Source organism: Onychomys torridus, chromosome 8, assembly GCF_903995425.1.
Source record: "Onychomys torridus chromosome 8, mOncTor1.1, whole genome shotgun sequence".
NCBI classification, from domain to species: domain Eukaryota; kingdom Metazoa; phylum Chordata; class Mammalia; order Rodentia; family Cricetidae; genus Onychomys; species Onychomys torridus.
Window position 1 is genome coordinate 4,397,101 of NC_050450.1, and position 10,877 is coordinate 4,407,977.

At 46.1% G+C, this 10,877-nt stretch overlaps 1 long non-coding RNA gene across 1 annotated transcript; it reads left to right on the top strand.

Annotated features, from left to right (window-relative positions):
- Positions 1-6,504: 6,504 nt before the first annotated feature.
- LOC118589516 lies at positions 6,505-10,540 on the top strand. Its single transcript, XR_004945675.1, has 2 exons — positions 6,505-7,258; positions 10,290-10,540. It is a non-coding gene; the product is annotated as an uncharacterized LOC118589516 (long non-coding RNA).
- The last annotated feature ends 337 nt before the right edge of the window (positions 10,541-10,877 follow it).

The window sequence follows — 10,877 nt, forward strand, 5'->3', positions numbered from 1 at the left end:
CACTGTCTCAGCCCAGGACCCGTCCACTCTGCCTGGGCCTCTGGGCCTCTGCTGTTCCCCAGCTCGGCTACCTCGTTTCTCTCAGCCCTTCCCCAGTCAGCCAGACTGGCCCTTCCAGGCTGTAGACTGCTTTATGGAAGGCAACCTCATCTGCTGCTGCTGGGTCTGGAGGAGTGGGGATGGAGACACTGGAGCTGGGGTACAGCAAAGGGGCAGGATTCTTTTGTTTGTCTGTCTTCTCGCATCTCCCTTCTTCCCCAGTAAACCACTTCTCTACAAACCTCTTTTCTCTAACCAGTGGGCTGATGCCTAGCCTGTCCCCAGAGCTCCCTGCCCCCAGGGGACACAGCTGCCCACTAGGCAACAAGCCCAGAATAAGATAATGCCAACATGCAAATCTGGGGGTTCCTGATCAGGCCCTGCCCTCTGCTACCCACGCATCCATCTGTCTTCCCCCTCCCTCCACCCACACAACTCCTTCAGAGCGCCTGGCAAAACCTCCTTAAGTATATGCTGCCTTACTGTTCCCTGATGAGTCGGCTCATGTATCTGAGTCTCCAGATGGTGGTTTGCACTCCCCCTGTTCCCCAACTGCATGTAGCTTGACACCCTCTCTCAGAGCCACCAGGTGGGAGTGGAGGAGGCCTGAAGGACAAGTGAGGTGTGATGGGCAGATGGGTACAAACTGAAGGTACTTGACCCAAGTGACCAAGATATCAGGATAGGGCAGAGGATGTGTTAGACTCGGCCAGTAGGAGAACAAGCAAGATCTAACACAGAGAGCAGGGGTCACAGTTCACCAAATGAGGGCTTCCTTCTGAGGAAAGGAACCTGAAAGCCTGGCCCCCCGGGCTGGGTCTGGAATGTAGCAGAACCAGGGAAAGAGAGACAGGAATCCTGACTAGCAAGCTGGTATCTAACTTGACCACACATCTCTCCACTCAAGAGTCCTACATACTCATCTCAGCCTCATCAACTTGTCTGGGACCTGGATGTGCTCTAAGCCAGTCAAAGATAGGTCAAAAGAGGACTTCAGATGGGACTCTTGGCACACGGGTCACCATGGGTCCATAACCCCAGCACATAGGAGGCCAGAGAAGAGAACCAAAATCTTAAGGCCAGCCTGGGCTTATATCGGGAGACCTGGTTTCAAAAAAAATCAAAACAAGAGGTGAGGGAGATAGCTCTCTTGGTAAAGTGTTTGCCTTGCAAGCAAGAGGACTTGAATTCAGTCCTTATTATCCATGATTTTAAAAAGCCGGACTTGATGATGTATGTCCCAGAACTACAGAATCAGATGGGAGGATTCCTGGGGGTCTTTAGCTAGCCAGCTCTATTAGAGTTTTTTAGAAGAACAGAAGCAATGGAATGAATATACACTAAAAGGAGTTTTATTAGACTGACATATATCATAAAATCTGAGTAGTCCAACAATGGCAGTGTCACACCATAAAGGCCAAGAATCTGGTAGTTGCTCATCCATGAGGGTGGGTTGCCTGATAGCTGCTGTCTTCAGTCTACATTAGAAGCCTAGAAAAGCTGGTTCTAATATCAGCGAGGATTGCAGCAGCTACAGCAACAGAATGGATGAATTTGCCAGCAAGAATGAAGGCAAGCAGGCAAAAAGCAAGCTTCCTTCTTCCATTTCCCTGTTATCTAAGTTGCCACCAGAAGGTGCCACCCACATTTAGTGTGAATCTTTCCATTTTAAATCATCTAACAGAGAAAATCCCTCAAAGAGAGATGATGGTGTACACTGAATCCCAGAACTTGGGAGGCAGAGGTGGGCAGATCTATATGAGTTCAATGCCAGCCTGGTCTACAGAGTAGTTCCAGGACAGCCAGGGCTACATGGACTCTTTCTCACAAAAGGAAGAAAGGGAAGGAGGGAGGGAGAGAGGGAGGGAAGAAGAAAGAAAGGGAGGGAGAAGAGGAGAGGAGAGCAGAGCAGAGCAGAGGAGTGTCCAGCACTTAGATGATAGTAGATCCAGTCACCTTGATGACCAAGATCATCCATCCCAACAACCTAGCATACTTGGTGAGTTCTAGGTCAGTGAGAGACTTGCTCTCAAGAGAAAAAAAATAAACAAGAAAGGTGGGTAGCATCTAGGGAATGACACATGAGGTGGTGTACACACACACACACACACACACACACACGCACATACATGCACATACACATGCGCGCGCGCACACACACACACACACACACACACACAGCAAAACAACTTATTTTACCTCACATAGCGTAAAGCAAAGTCTTGAGGCCAAGGCAGGGGAGCATAGTGAGTGAGCACCTGCTGGTGTCTTGGAGAGTTGGGAACTAGTGCTCACTACAGTAAAATCAGTTATTTCTGGGTAGTTAGATGCCATGCGTTTTTTATATACACACACAAAAAAATTGTATTTTCTTTCTGTTTCTTTGCTTGTTTGTTTTAGACAGGATCTCATGTATCCCAGGCCAGCCTTGAGCTCCTGATCCTCCTGCTCCCTGTACTGGAATGACACCTATGCACCACCACATTTGACTTGTGTTTTTTCCCTTCTCCTTCTTTTATGGTCGTCATCCTCAGAACTCCAAGTCCAACCCATGCCAAGAAGACACTCATCATTTCGCTGTTTACAGCACTGTATTTTCCAATTTTTTTTTGTTGGTTTTTGTTTTTGATTCAGGGTCTCTTATAGCCCAGGCTGGCCTCAAACTCACCTACATCTGGAAATACAAGCACACATGATCACACCTGGCAGGAGAAAAAAGAAAAAATGGGTTCTGATGATCAAACTTAGGTCATATGTACAAAGCAAGCTCCTTTTGTTTTCAAATGTATGTGTATTTGCAAATACTTGTGCATGCAAATGTGTGCATGTATGTATGGGAGTATGCATGCATGTGGGTAAATATTTGAAGGCCTAAAGTTAGCCTCAGTTTGTAGCTGGAAGTTTTCCTGGGTCCCACCCAGTCCAATGGCTGCTTGGTCCCAAGTAAACACACAGAGGCTTATATTAATTACAAACTGTATGGCCTAAGGCTCAGACTCATTATTAACTAGCTCTTATATCTTAATTCAACCCATTTCTATTAATCTATGTTTTGCCACGTGGCTTCATGGTGTTACCTGTCCTCTTACATCTTGCTTCTCCTGGAGATGGCTCACAGCTTCTGCCTGACTTCACCCCTTCTTCATCTCCGTCTTCAGTCTGAATGTCCCAACTAACCTTATTCTGCCTTGACATTGGCCAAACAGCTTTATTTACATCAACCAATGAGAGCAATATATATTCAGAGTGTACAGTTGTCTTCTTGAAGACACCTCCTTTTTTTGGTTTTGTTTTGTTTTTTGTTTTTGTTTTTTGAGACAGGATTTCTCCATGTAAGAGTTCTGGCTATCCTGGAACTCACTCTGTAGTCCAGGCTGGCCTCAAATTCACTGAAATCCTCGGCCTCTGCCTCCCAATTGCTGGGATTAAAGGCATGTGCCACCACAGCCTGGTGACACCTCATTATTTTAAAGACAAGGTTTTTCACTGGAGCTCACCCAGTAGGCTAAACCAGGCTGCCAGAAACTCCAGGGACCTCCTGTCTCTGTCTCCCAGTGCTGGGCTGGGATTACAACATGCACCATCATGCCTGGCTTTGATGTGGGGAAGCTTGGGATCATACTCAGATCTTCCTGCTTGCAAGGCACACTATTTTTTTCATTTTGTGTTTTGTCTGCATATGTGTGTGTGTGTGTGTGTGTGTGTGTGTGTGTGTGTGTGTGTGCAGCACATGTGTGCAGTGGCTGTGGAAGCTGAAAGGTGTTGGATCCCTTCGCACTAGAGCTACAGATGGTTGTGAGCCCCCATGTGGGTGCTGGAAATCAAACCTGGGTCCTCTAGAAGAGAGACCAGTGCTTGACCACTGAGCATCTGACCACAGTCCCAAGGCCAGTATGTCACCAACTGACCTATCTTCCCAGCTCATTTTCTATCTTATTAATAAGTTTTAAAATTAAAAAATTATTTCATAAAACCAGATTGATCCACTCATTCCCCCAGAGTCTGCTGGCCTTATTTCAGATTACACACTGGTGCAGCTGGTTGAGTAGAGAACAGAGCAGCCTTCTTCTGTGGCCATCCGAGTGTGTAGTAAGTGGAAGGGGCAGGCAGGGATATAGGAGCTCGAGGGCCTTGCTGCTCACCAGATCTGATTCAGAGGCAGCAATCCTGGAAGACCTGGAAACAGGTGTCCTCTAGTCTTAATAGTGCAGAGACAATTGCCTAGGGCTGCACCGGAGCACAGAACAGACTTCAAGCCTCATGTATGACAGTCTTAACCCTGAAGCTTCTGGATGGTTCTGGACTAGAGACTGGCCCGTTGATGCTTTCTGGCATTCCACTATTAAGTAATTGGAGGCAATGATGGGTCCAGAGGCCTAGAGGCCATCATGGGCCTGACGACTGCAGGTGAAGCCAAGGCAGGGTTTGGTGGCTTAGGCCTATACTCCTAGCACTCGGGAAACAGAGGCAAGAGGCTTGCCCACAGTTGGAAGCCGATGTGGTCTACACAGCTGGAGTCTAGACTGAGTCTTCTGTTCACTCACTTAACAAACGTCCATTCCTGCTGAGCTGTAGACAAGGCTTGAGAGGGACACAGGAACTGGCAGGTCCAGGAAGAGATGGAGGTTGGTGCTGTGGTAGAATGCTCAGTCCTGGGCAAAGAGCAGAACAGCAGGGAGAGCAGGAGCTGGAACAGCATGCTCCACAGAGGAAAGACACGCCGGCATGAGGAGGAACAGCCTGCTCTCCTCCTATTCTGTGGTTTGAACACACCATCCCTGAGACAAGCTGCAGCTTGGATATCCCAGGCTAGAAGTACAGAAAACCCTTGGGCAGGACTGGGTCAGGGAGGTGAGCGGACTGGATTGGCTCTGCGCCCAGGACCAATGTCTACAGACATTCTGGAGTGACAGAAACCATGTCCACCTTGTTTGGGGCCTTGATGATGCTAATAGACTCATTTGTCCACATATGTTAGATTTATGCCTGAGACTTGTGCAGCTCGCTCTATAGGAATGTCATGTGAACAGGTAGATGCCAGGTCTAGTGGTCCAGCCTGCACTTGGGAGCCCGGGCCAGGGAGATCACAAGTTTGAGGTGTAGTGAGACCATGGTTTAGAGTAAAATCCTCGTCAGATTCTGCTGACCCATGTAGTGGTGTCTGGGGTCTTCCCTGGGAGGTGCCCTGAGGCAGGCCATGAGTGGGGGATGAACTGGCTGTGCTTGAGGGTGGCTAGTGGCCTGAGGGTCAGTGGACATACTAGTAATAAGCCTTAGCCACTGCCCAGATGCCTACCCAAAGGGTGACCACTGGGCCAAGACACCAGCTAGTCCTGGAGGAGTGGGGATAAGAGGTGGTGCTCACTAAGGCCCCCCCATGCCTAGTAGTCAGAGCTGAGCTTTCCTCTCTGTGGTCACCACCTGCAGTATCTGAGAACTGAGGTGGCATGTGTGTACATGTGTGCAAATGTGAGGTGCAAATGTGTTACAAGTGTTTGTAAGGATGCCAACGTGTGTGCTTGTGAATGTGTCTGTGAACATGTGAGTGTGAAGAGAGTCTGAGTGTGTATGTATGGAATTGTATGTGTGAGTACATGAGAATATATGTGGAATATAACTGTGAGGTGTGGGTATGTGGGTGTGTGTGTTTGTGGGTGTGTGTGCTGTGCATAGCTCAGAGAACAAGTGTGAGTGTGTATGAGCCGTGTGGCTGCCCATGTAGCCGAGTAGATTTAAATAGAACAAATTTCTTAGAAATCAGATGTGTGTACCAGCAGTTGGTCTTCAACAAGTCTGACTGAATTCTTATGTCTTGAGAGATAATCACTTGCTTAGTTTGGAGAATAAATATGGAGTTGGCACAATGCTGCTGAGCCTGGGTTGTGTGGCAGCCAAGGTCTTCAAAGGATTTGCTCTCTACTTTGTCTGTGAAACAAGACTCTCTTGTGGGAGTGGAAAGAAAGTGTACTTACACGTGAGGAGAGCCCCAGGGATGTCAGAGTGCCTGCCAAGCTATCATAGTTTTAATTATTAACTTGATTAATCACCTGGGAAGAGAGTCTGAATAAGGTATATTCTACATCGAGTTGTCCTATGCATAAGTCTATGGAGAATCATCTTAATTATGTTAATTGACTTGGGAAGACCTACCCCTCACCACGGCAGGAGGCCCTGAATGGAATGTAACTAAAGAAATCCAGCTGAGCACAGCGAGTGAGCATGTGTGCACTCCTTCTCTCTGCTCCTCACTGTGGGTGAGTGCAACACTGCCACCTCAGCTCCCCACACTGATGGACTGTGACCTGGAATTGTGAGCTGAAATGAACCTTCTTCCTGAGTTGCTTCTTGTTTGTTTGTTTGCTTCTTTGCTTGCTTGCTTGCTTGCTTGCTTTTTGAGACAGGGTTTCTATGTGTAACTTTGGCTGTAGACCAGGCTGGTCTTGAACTCACAGAGATCTACCTGCCTCTGCCCCCGAGTGCTGGGATTAAAGGTGTGCAACTACCATGCCTAGCCAGTACCAATATTCTTGTGTTTTGGGGTTAGTACTAAGTAAAATAAGGAAGGGTCCCCAAAACTCAAGCATTTATAATACCAATACAATCTCCTGTGACTAGCAGGTGGGTAGTATATATAGCAGGGATGCCCTGGACAAAGGGATGAGTGACATCCTGAGTGGAAGGAAGCCAGTTAGTGCAAACTTTGTCACATACTCAGAATGGCACACAATTTAGAACTGATAAAATATTTCTGTGATGTTCCACTTAATGTCTTGAAACCACACGTGACTATGGATAACTGAAACCACACAAGGTCGGACAGTGAGAGAGAACGATACCAAAGTATAGGAAAGGTCAAGAAGTTGTAGGGCCAGCAAGAGAGAGCCTGGGGCCATTGTCCTACCCAGGCATGAAGGTGAGAGTGAAGAGGACCAGGCACGGCAGTGAGAATGCAGTCTTCAGCCTTCTGGTGCTTTCCTCCCTAACCTACCAGTCTCTTTCCAGAAGCTTCTAGCCAATCTACCAACAACCAGCCCAAAGGGCAAAGCAAGACTAAAGTGTCCCTCGATGGCGTGGCCTGTGCATGAAGGATAAATGGTGCATAGTCTCATGATGGATCCCTGTATGTCTCTTTAAAAGATGACACCAGCATTATGCTCAGACCTGGACAAGAGGAAGCAATGAAAACACACAAGACTGTCCTGTTTCAACACTGAAAATGGTAAGAACTTGCATGTGTTTTTTTTTTTTCCCAAATACTAGGGATTATACACTGGGCCTTGCACATACCAGCTTTACCCTGAGCTACAGTGCCCACGTTGCTCTGCCTCTCCCCTATCATTACAATACTATCATTAATTTCTTAGGTTAGCATGTAAAGAAATAAGTATTATCTGCTGTGGATATCACTCTGTATAAATAAAGTGCTGATTGGCCAGTAGCCAGACAGAAAGGATAGGGTAGGTGGGACAAGGAAGAGGAGAAGGCTGGGAACAGAAAGGCTGGGAGGGGACACTGCCAGCCGCTGCCAGGAGAAGCAACATGCAAAGACAACAGTAAGCCACAAGCCACGTGGCAAAGTATAGACTAACAGAAATGGGTTAATTTAAGAGTAAGAGCTAGACAATGGTAGGCCTGAGCTAATGGCCAAGCAGTTTAAATAATGTAAGTGTCTGTATGATTATTTTATACATGGGTTGTGGGACCGCGGGAGCTTGGTGGAACCTGGAGAGAAGCTCTCCAACTACAATTATCATGTATGTTTGTTCTGAAAATCACATGTAAGAATTTAGTCCCATCCTGGAGTTGGTGTGAATGAGATGATATGGACTTTCATGCCATGCTTCACACAAGTTGCATCATTTGATTTTGTAACTGAGTGTCTGAGTCATTGCTGTATTGCTGTGAAAAGACACTACAACCAACTCTTATAAAGGAAGACATTTAGTTGGGAGCTTGCTTACAGTTTCAGAAGGTTAGTTCATTGTCATCACAGCAGCACACATAGCACTGGAGCTGAAAACTACACCCTGATCTGCAGGCTGAGAAAGATGACGCCTTGACATGCACTTTTGAAACTTCAAAGCCCATCCTTGGTGACACTTTTCCTCCAACAAGGCCACACCTCCTAATCTTTCTAATCCTTTCAAGTAGTGCCACACCCTGGTGACTAAGCATTCAAATATATGAGCCTGTGGGGGCCATACCTGTTTTTTGTTTGTTTGTTTGTTTTTGTTTTTCAAGACAGGGTTTCTTTGTGAAGCCCTGGCTGTCCTAGAACTCACTCTGTAGCCCAGGCTGACTTTGAACTCAGAGTTCTGTCTGCCTCTGCCTCCAGGTGCTGGGATCAAAGCACCACCATGCCTGGGTGGAGGGGTATTCTTATTCAAACCACCCACTGAGCATGAAATATTTTTCTCTTGTGTGAGTGCATGTGCTCACACGTGTGTATTGTATGTATGTGTGCATGTGGATGCATGTACATGTGTGTGTGCTTGTCCACCGCCTATTGATCCAGCAAAGCTGGCTAGTTAACGAGCTTCAAGGGTTCACCTGTCTCTGCTTCCAGTACTATGATTACAAGTGTGTGCTGCCACACTGACTTTTATGTAGACACTGGAGATCATAACTCAAGTATTCATGCTTGCACAGAAATCCCTTTACTTGCCTAAGCCATTTCCTCAGCCCCACAGGAAATACTTTATAATTAAAAATAAAAAGAAGAGATAAACATGATCATACATGGGAGTTAGACACATCAGGAGTTCAAGGATATCATTAGCTGTGCAGCAAGCTTGAGGCAAGCCTGAGCTACACAGACTCTGAAGGTTTGGTGGTGGGGTGGTGTTAGAACTACCAGGCTGAGGGAAAGGCTTAGGTGAAAAGAAGGGCTAAAAAGTGCTTGACAGAGAGATTAGGCAGTCAACATCAGGCAATGGAGATGTGGCAGGAGCTGGGCTGCAGAAAACTCACACACAACCCTCTGCCTCCTTACCCTTCTCCTCCCTTCTCTGCCTTCCCCTCAGAAATGACAACATGGCTGGAAGCTAGAGGAGGCAATTGGCGTGATTGGAAAATAGAGCAAATATATTGAGGATAACACAAGGGATGATTCTCACTGCTGAAGAGAATAACAAATACAGCTCTTAAGTAAAACCCCAAGAAATGGAGCTAAATTCTTTATAAGTATGTGTGCATGCAATTGTCAGCTTTCAATCACTGTGACAAAAAAAAAGTCCTTAAATAATCAGTTTTAAAGAAGGAAAAGCTCAAAGCTTCAGAGATTTAAATTCTGGGTGACTAGGCATCATTGTTTGTAGGCCTGTAATGATACCAAACCTACATGACAACAGTCATGTCCAACCTGGAGGAAACAACCACACAATACATATATAAAAAATTCTATATAAGGATATAGTTATAAATTCTCTAGATAAAAGCTATATAACTCTTAACAATATATGTGACCTCTCTATACATGTGTATCTATGTGTGTTAACTCTCTTTGTAAGTTTAGATAGATATCAAGATATAGGAGCCAGCTTAAAAGAGCTTTCCTTCAATGGTCTATCTGACCTTTGGAGCATCAAAATAAAAAATAATGAGAGAGTAATAGATGTAGTCCAGTGAGTAAACTGCTTGCTAGCATTTACAGTGACCAGAATTTGATCCCAGCACCAGTGTCAGGTGAGTCTCAAGAGTATCCTTGGCTACATAGTAAGTTCAAGGCCACTTAAGGCTACGTGAGATTCTGTCTCAGGAAAAAAAAAAGGTGAGCAACTACGAACTACTGACTTATAGAGACATCTATGAGTCCATATTGTTCAGTGAGGATGGGAGCTCTTCTCTGTGTGCAAAAACAACTCATAAATATAGAAAGGGAAACAAATTGAAAAAGCAGCCATCTAGTCAACTTCACTTAGTCTAGGAAGAACAGGCATGATGGATTCATGGCTGCTAATGCTGGTAGGGTAGAGGTTTGATGAGGAACAAGATACTGCAAATATAAAGTATATTTCAAAGATTAGCTCCAATAGAATTCCCCTTCCTCCACTCTCCTGTCACATCCTCATCAAAAAGTGAGGCTAGTTTCTCTCCCCTGAAATAACTGTGGCCCTTAGAACATGGCAGGAGAGACACTGTAACTCCCAGGGCCAGGTCCGGAAGACATCCTCCTTCTCTCTCTGGAAGCTACCCAGCTGTGGCAATTCCCAGGTCCCAAAGGTAACCATTCCTCCTCATCTGTCTTTCAGCCCCACATCCTAGGGTACCATCCTAGAGGTGAATCTGGAGTATGGTGGCTGTTCTTGGATGTCAGCTTGACGTCATCTGGAACTAACTAAAACCCAAGCAGCTGGGCATGCCTGTGAAAGATTTTTCTTGTTTGAATCATCTGGGGTGGAAATACCTACCCTAATCTGGATCCTTTTGTGTGGGAAGATCTACTTTAAATCTGGGCCACAACTTCTGGTGGCAGCCTATATAAAGGACATAGAAGAATGAAGCTTTGATTTTTGCCTGTTTGCCCTCACTCTGGCTGGCGAGTCCTTTCCTACTTCTTGGGGATCACAACAATATACTGAAGACCAGCTGAGACGTCCAGCCTTGTGGACTGAACAATTATTGGATTCTTGAAATTTCCATGGGGAGATAGTAATTGCTGGACTAGTGTGAGAGTGTGTGTGTGTGTGTGTGTGTGTGTGTGTGTGTGTGTGTGTGTGTGTGTGAGTGTGTGTGTGTGTGTGTGTGTGTGTGTGTGTGTGTGTGTGTGTGTGTGTGTGTGTGTGTGTGTGTGTGTGTGTGTGTGTGTGTGTGTGAGTGTGTGAGTGTGTGTGTGTGTG